Genomic DNA, 8,597 nt, shown 5'->3' with positions numbered 1-8,597 from the left:
CAAGATAATGTACCTAGTCTTATTGCAAAGGCAAATATATTCTGGTTAATTTGCAGAGAGTTTTTTAATTGCAGTCCTTAACATTCCAAAGGGATTATGTTGCCTTCTATAAACAAAAGAAAGCAGCTTCTCATCTGGTGGAAAAATCTGCAGTTGTATTAGATGCATGTAATACCAAGGGAAAAAATAGGGAGGGGAGTGCTCTTCTGCTCATTAACTTGCTCATTCAGGTACTGTTTGCAAGTTTCCACTAGGTGGTGATCAAGTTGTGTTCAGGAAGGAATTTTAAAGTAGGAATGAGATTTGGGGCAGATTCAGTATCTAAGGAATGTTCAGGTATCAAGACAAAACATCTGGCAACTGGGCATGCCTGGGTAAAACATGGATGTTGCCAACGTTGCCCACTTCTTCTCCCCTTTACCCTCCCATCTGTGTGGCTCCCTCCTTGGGGAAAAGGAATGAGCATCTTATTCAACACCTGGAAACGAACAAACAACAATAACGAAACACTGAGAACGATGTTGAGAAGATGGTGGTGTTAGTACATTGCTACTCAGTGAGTATGTGTGCAGAAGCTTAATAACTTTGGTGATTTGTTTGTTAACTTCTAAAACAAGGTCCCAAGTATATCAAAATATTCATTGTAATACTTTTCATGGCAGCAAAGAGCTAGAAACAAAGGCAGTGCCCACTGGATGGGGAATGGCTAAATAAACTTTGATACATGAACGTAATGGAATATTAGTGTGCCAGAATGATGAATATGAAGGAGTCGGAGAAACACGGAAAGACTTGGATGTATGAACTGATAAAAATGAGGTATGGTTCAAAGATAATGTGGCACAATGGGAAAGAACATTACATTTAGGGTCCAAGGACTGGCTTCAAAGTCCTCCTTTGTGACTTATTACCTTATTAACTTCTATGGGCCTCAGTTTCCTCACATGTAAAATGGGGGGAGTTGGCTAAATGGCCCTTAATGTCCCTTCCAGTTCTAAATCTATAATCCTACGGAATAAACAAAAGTAGGAAAATATATGCACAATGACTACAACAATGTAAATGAAAAAAAAAAAAACACCAACAATGGTCCTGGAGTACTAGTGTAAGAAAATTGGTTTCCTTTCTTTCACTGCAGAGGTGAGGTACTATGGGTATGGAATATTGTATATACTGTTAGATGAAATCAATGTGTTAGTTGGTCTTTTTGGAATGGTTTGTTTTCTTTTTCTTTTTAAATCTTTGTTACAAGGGAAGCTGGGAAGGTGGTAGAGTAAGGAATGAATATGTCAGAAATTAATGTTATGTAAATGCAAAAGGACACAATGCATTTTGGGGGGATGAGGCAATTGGGGTTAAGTAACTTGCCCAGAGTCACACAGCTAGTGAGTGTTATGTGTCTGAGGATGGATTTGAACTCAGGTCCTCCTGACTCCAGGGCCGATGCTCTATTTGCTGCATCACCTAGCTGCCCCTGCAATGCATTTTTTAAAAAGAAATTTATATCTGATTGTTTAACATCTCAGGGAGGGAGGAAGGGAGGGATAGAATTTGGAACTCAAAACTTTTTTTAAAAAGATTTAAAAATTGTTTTAACTTGTAATTGGGAAAAAATAAAATATATTAAATTAAAAAGAAGTGTTTGACAATTCCATGAGAGCATCAAAAACTTTCAAATAAAATTATATTCTTAAAATTCTCTTGGTTAGAAATGAAATGGGTACCCGTTAACTGGGGAATGGCTAGATAAATTGTCACAGAATACAAAGGAATATTATTGTGCAGTAAAAAAAACATGACCACTATTAAGAATCCAGAAACACTTGGAAAGATTTGTCTGAATGAAAATAGCAGAAGCAAAAACACAACATTCACTACTACTATAATAATGTATGTGAAAAGATCACTAATGGAGATTCATACTAAATAACTGAAAAACAATGACGGTCCCTTAAAAGGGATAATATAAGATGTCTCCATGCTCATGACAGAAGTGGGAGACTGCAGCAGGATGTTCTCGATACTATCAAATGTCTCTGTAGCAGGTGGTTTTTGCTTAGCTGTTTTTCATTGTTCCAAGGAAGTAGTTCAAGGAGGGTAGAGTAGAATGGGGACATGCAGAAATCACTATGATGTCATTTTTTAAAAAAAATCCATAAAAATGAAATTTTAAAAATTATCTTGATTAGTATAAGAATGGCAGATATTAGATGGAAAGTTTAGGATCCTAATCTTGAGATCTCATTGGTTCCATGGCTTCAGGCTTATTTATTTCCCTTTGTATACCTCAGTTTCCCCACTTGCAGAGTGAAAGGCTTTTGCTTGCTTCCTGGGGATGCAAAGACAAGGCTAACATATGCAAAAGGCTTTGAGCGCTCTCCGCACCAAAATTCCAAAATGTAATAAATAATAGATGGTATGATTATGAAGCCTAAGCAATCATAAGCAAAGCAGTGTTCAGTATTACTGGAGCTATGTCATCAGAATGAATAAAATCCTATTGGCCTCAGGTTATTGAAAATCAAAGGGAAATTAGATTTGGAGTGGGGTCCATTTAAATGAAAATGAATTGATTGCCAAGAGACCTTATAAGGTTGTCCTTATTGTCAGGTGGAAAGAATAAAAAATACATAACGATGCAAAGGAATACCTTATAAGGAAATATTTTATATTAACCACCTCCGATCAGATTCTAGGAATGAGTACCTGACTGAACATTTGAAACAGCAATTTATTAGGCTGCTTTGTGTACATAAATAAAAAGTAATAAATAGATGATACCAATTCATTCAATAATTTTGGAATCTCCTGCTCTAAAAAAACTGAAAAACAGTTGTTGTGCTTCATTCCATTTTGTTTTGGATATAAGCAAGGTATGGAATAATCCCCCTCTCCCTCCTCCCCATACATTCCCACCCTCAGCTTTAAATTCTTGAAGGCAGAATTTTTTGGAAGATGGGTTAGCCATATTTTAAAAGTAGCATCCCAAGTTTCCAACCTACAGGCCTGTGAGAGATAAACATGTTATGTTTGATCCTGCCAATCAGAAACCGTCTTTATTTTCTCCAAGTTTTTCACCTCCCTTAAACTCCTATTATAATCTGTTTTGTATAGCTATTGTATGTTTGATTCTAGTCTCTGTGACCTTCAGTCCTCCATCAGCAACCAACACTTTCAATAACCTGAAGCCAATGGGATTTTCATTCATTCTGAACTCAAGAGCTTTGGGAATAGAAATACTTCTGGCTCATTGTCCATAGTCATCATCCTGGGAAACAAGCCCTGGGGAGATACAGCTTGGCAACTGGTCCTACAGGTGCTACAGTCATAGCTACTGAGGACCCAGAAAAAAAAGTTCTTGGCACAGTCAAATCAAGAACTGATATGATTTTATCAGTGGAAATGACATTCAAGAAGAAGCGTGACCATCTACTTTGCTGCTGCACCCTAAGGACTATGAGACCTTTCCGTCTGACTTACAACTGAAACTTTCCATAGTTCCTGTCTCCACCCCTCACCTGTTACAATGTGATTTTTTTTGACAGTATGGACTATCTTCCTTTTCTATTTGTATCCCCAGCACTTAGCACATAGTAAATATTTAAAATTGCTTGATTCATTCATTCATAACAGTAGCTAACACTCTTGACAAGACTGTCTCCTTGTGTATGTCTCACTTGATAATCAGAGGGCTGTAGGACAAGGTTATACCTATCAAGGAATCCTGCGTGATCTTGGCACATGCCAAGGAGACCCTGTTGAAGTAAGGGTCATAAAGTTGTTTTTTATACTACTCAATGATTTTTTTTGTTTTATATACATATATATGTATATTATATATATACATATACATATATACACACATACACATATACACACGCACACATACACACACACACACACACACAGATATTTGGATCATGTATTTTCTACTTCTTTCATTCAATTGTGTACCATAGAGATGTGATCTGCTTTAGAGAATCCTTCACAAAAATCTCCCTGTGCCCTTTTCCTATTTTCATCATGAATTTCCCTGATAAATTCATAGATTATTCTCATGAAAATTTAATACAGATGAAGAAGTATATAGGTTCCTAGTTACCAGTGTCTTCTCATTCACTTTTTTTTTTGTAACAATACCACCCACAATCTTTTCTATTCTTTTGGAAACTTTCGATCTTAAGATATCTTAAAAATCAGTACCTGAGATCCATTAAACTTATTCCATCTCAAGCACTGATTTTTTTCATATGTATTTTTCCATGACCAGCCAATTACAAAATCTCATTTTCTTGAGTGCCATCTTACTTCCTTATATAACACATCGGATATTCAGGAGTCCATCCAAATGTGATGATTCCACTATCATTGATAAGAACAGATCACTAGAGAAAAGCTGTCAGATCTGTTCCATTTCACATCTAATTGTTGTCTTATTTCCAGCTTTTATCTATAAATGCTTTCAAAATAATGTGCTTCAGTTGTGACTCATGCTTAGCTTTCTTTTTACACAGTTTTATTTATGCCTTTTGTTTTGACATTACTATCTTTTTAGGTATATCTCCCTATACTCTTATGACCAAATAATAAAAAAAATAAAAGCAAAATCAGTCCACAATGACTACATCTAACAGTCTGACAATGTATATAATATTTTGCTGCCCAAAACTCTTCACATCTGGGGGCAGCTAGGTGGCACAGTGGATAGAGCACTGGCCCTGGATTCAGGAGGACCTGAGTTCAAATCTGGCCTCAGATACATAACACTTACTAGCTGTGTGACCCTGGGCAAGTCACTTAACCCCATTGCCTAGCCAAAAAAAGAAAAACTCTTCACATCTCCAAGAAAAGAAGGGCAGCACTATTCATCATGTCTTCACCATCCCTTTTCTCTCTGGAGATCATTATAATTACACAGTTTCCAGCTGCATTTTAGTATTCTTTTTATTTACATTAATGTAGTCTGTATAATTGCTTTTCTAGTTCTTCACTCTGCATCAGTTCAAATGTCTTCCCATTTCTCTCTATTCTTCATTTGTCATTTCTTACAGCAAAATGATACTGCATTACATGCCTATGTCACAATTGGTTCAACCATTCCCTGATTGATGGGTATCTACTTTGTTTCTAGTTTTTTGCTACCACAAAAAGTGTAGTTTATTGGTAAATATGCAGGACATTTCCATCTTTGACCTCCTTGGAGCATATGCCCAGTAGTGCGATTTCTAGGCACTAGCATAATCAAGTTAGCAATTTTTCTTACAGAATTCCAAATTGTTTTCCAGAATTCCAGAACAAATTCCCAGTTCCATCAACAGTATACTGGTTTGCTTGCTTTCCCACAGCCCTTCCAACATTGACTCTTTTTTGGCTTTTGTCATTTTTTCCTACTTGCTGAGTATGAGGTAAAAACCTCAGAGTTATTTTAATCTGCCTTTCTTTAATTATTAGTGATTCACAGCAATCTTTCATATAATTGTTGAAAGTATGCAATTTTTTTCTTTTGAAAACTGTTCACTTCCTTTTATCACTTATCTATTGGAGAATGGTCATATAATTATGTTAATTCTCTATATATTTTAGATGTCAGATTGATCAGGGATAATCAATGCAAATTTGTCATAATTGACCATTTCCCTTCTTATCCTAGATGCAATGATTTTGTTTGTACAAAGGCTTTTTGAATTTTGTGTAGTCTAACATCTCCTTTATGATTATTTTTATCCCTTATTTGATGAATTTTCCCCTAAACATAGTTGTGAAAGGTGTTGCCTCTCATTCTCTTCTTTTAAAAAAAAGTGGGGCTAGCTAGGTGTGGTGGATAGAGCACCCATCCTGAGTTAGGAAGATCTGATTTCAAATCCATCCTCAGATACGTAGTACCTGTGTGACCCTGGGCAAGTCACTTAACCCCAACTGCCTCTCTGCCCCCCCCCAAAAAAAACATGTCACCCTTTGCATTTAGATCATATATTCATATGGAATTTATTGTTGTGTAGAGTACCTAATAATAATAGCTACATTTAGATAGTACTTCATTTTCTGCCAACCTACTTTCTCAGATGTTCTTATAGAATAGGAAGTCCTACCTCAAGTAATGTGTGTTATTGGATTTATCGAACCCTCTTTGTTTATCTAGTTTGCTCCACCAATCTTTTTTAACCAGTATAAAATAATCCTGATAATTGATGCTTTAGAATAAAGTTGGAGGCCTGAAAGTTGATAGTCTCCTATCATTCCTTTTGGTTGTCATTATTTCCCTTAGATGCTAAATCTTTTGCTTCTCCAAATGAATTTTTAAATTATTTTTCCTAGTTCTACAAAATAAGCCCTTGGTAGTTTGATTGGCATGGCAGTAAGTCTGTAAATTTATTTAGGTAGCATCATCATTTTTGTAGCACATTGACATAGTTAATCATGAGCAATGACTATGCCTCCAATTCTCCATTTTCTTTTATTTCAATAGAGTATTTTGTAATTGCATCTCTATGGCTTGAGGTACGAAGTTTTCCATAGGCTTATTTTCCCTTCCATTGCTTTTCTCCATTTTATGAGTCAGTACTACTTGTAACAACCGCCATCCTCTTCTGTAATGTTTTATAAATAAGCTTGTACCTTAAACCAGTGTTGCCTTCAGTTACCATGTCTCTCTGCTTAGCAGAGGCAGTTTCTGGGCCCTTTAAGGGGCACTGCTTTTATATTAATTTAACTTTTTATTATGGGGATTCTTTTTATATTACTTCTTCAAGAAGTGGCAATGATCACATTTATTCTCCATTTTAGCTAGTCCCCATTGTATCATTGCTACATAATAATTAATAATGGGTATGTACATATAGCACTGGAGTGTTTTCACCCCAAAAACTTCATCTCCCAGGAGGCTTTGGGCTTAAGATTACATGCAAATGATTTTTTCAGGGTCCCACACAGGATACATAGACATTACTGGGTACGAGACCTTCAAGATGTAAATAAGAAACTATAAGATATGAAAAGACATGGTTGTAGCGTCTGTATGTGTGTGTGCCTTAAATCTGTGCCCAGTGAAAAAGCTTTCCATTCCACTGGCAGAAAAGTCAATAAGTGTGAGCAGCAGAGTGAGCAAGGTCCCACCCAGCCAAGTTGAGAAGGAGGTATCAAGGTTCCCAAAGACATTAATGCAATGACAAGGCATCCCAGTGTCTCTTTGTTGTAGACTGTATGAATGAATGATGTTTTCTTCCACTGATCATGGCAAAAATTTGGAGGTCTGCATTAGACCCTTGAACTTTTTTTTAAATCCTTGAACAGGAAAAGCCAATGAGAGTAAGGTTCCATCCTGTAGAGCCAGAAGAAATTAAAATGATTGTGCCTTCTGAGGTACACATATTTATTGGTAACATTTTATTATCCTTTCAAAATCCAATTAAACTGTTTACTTAAACAATGATGCTTGTGTGATTCACAATCTAGGGAGGTCCAACAATAAAATATAATAGATATTTATTAAGCACCCTACCATGTGCCAGGCACTGTGCTAAATGCTAGGGATACAAATAAGAAAAAGAAATGCAGTCTCTGCCCTCAAGGAGCTTACAATCTAAGGAGGGAAGACAACATACAAAAGGAAGCTGAAACCAGGTGGGGCAGAGGGGAGCCAAAAGGTACTGGATATTGGGCATGATGCTGATGGAGTTGAAACCAAGCAGAGAAGGTGGTGGGAAATGAAGAGCTGGCTGAGCTTCTAGGCCCTCTTTAAAGGAAGGCTTTGGGAGGTGTGTTTTGCCCTATCCTCCAGCCCTCCAATCAAAGGGAAAGAGACAACTGAGGGTACAATTAGATATGAGTACCAAAGCTGAAACAGTCTACAAGATGATAAGATTCCTGGTGATGAGTTTTTCCTGGGGAGGATGATGATGGAAGAAACCATTATGAGCAGCTAATAGGGAAAGGTTTCTCAAAACTCACATGGATCTGAATTCATCCGAGGGGAACTCCCCAAAAGAGGGCCAGATTTCTCTCTTTCTCTGGCTCATAAAGCAAAACTCAGATATAGTTCATGTCCCACTCCTCGAAATGTGTCTGTTAGAGAAAATATACTCAACATACAAAGTGACTATCAGGTATAGGATAGCATTTATATCCTCCACAATAAATACTTAAGATATCAAAGGACCCAAAGGCACTCACGAAGAATATCTCAAATAGTCCAATACACTCATTATAGTACTGTCCCATCACAAAAATAAAAGCTAAAAATTATTGATCAGTATCACCACAGACTTGTGCCATCTAAGGAACACACAAGGTTCAGATCTCCTTTCCAGCCAGTGTGTGGTTTGGACTTTTCATTAGCCAATAAGCTACAGTATAGACTGACAGAGATAATTTTCTTCTCTGAGAAGTCTTCCTCCCTCTGATTGGTATCCACCTGACTTCAGAACTCTGGGATTCTCAAGCAACAAGGCAATTTTTCAGGATCTATAGTTGCTGGCCTGTGCTCCAGCAAAAAAGAAGAAGAAGAAGAGAAGAAGAAGAAAAGAAGAAGAAGAAGAAGAAGAAGAAGAAGAAGAAGCAGCAGCAAGACAGAAAGTGGTATCCAGAGATACCTAGGCAAG

This window comes from Phascolarctos cinereus, unplaced genomic scaffold (genome assembly GCF_003287225.1).
Source record: "Phascolarctos cinereus isolate Bilbo 61053 unplaced genomic scaffold, phaCin_HiC Scaffold_9;HRSCAF=440, whole genome shotgun sequence".
In the NCBI taxonomy this organism is placed as follows: Eukaryota; Metazoa; Chordata; class Mammalia; order Diprotodontia; family Phascolarctidae; genus Phascolarctos; species Phascolarctos cinereus.
The sequence above is the reverse complement of the archived record's forward strand: the minus strand, read 5'-3'. Positions refer to the sequence as shown.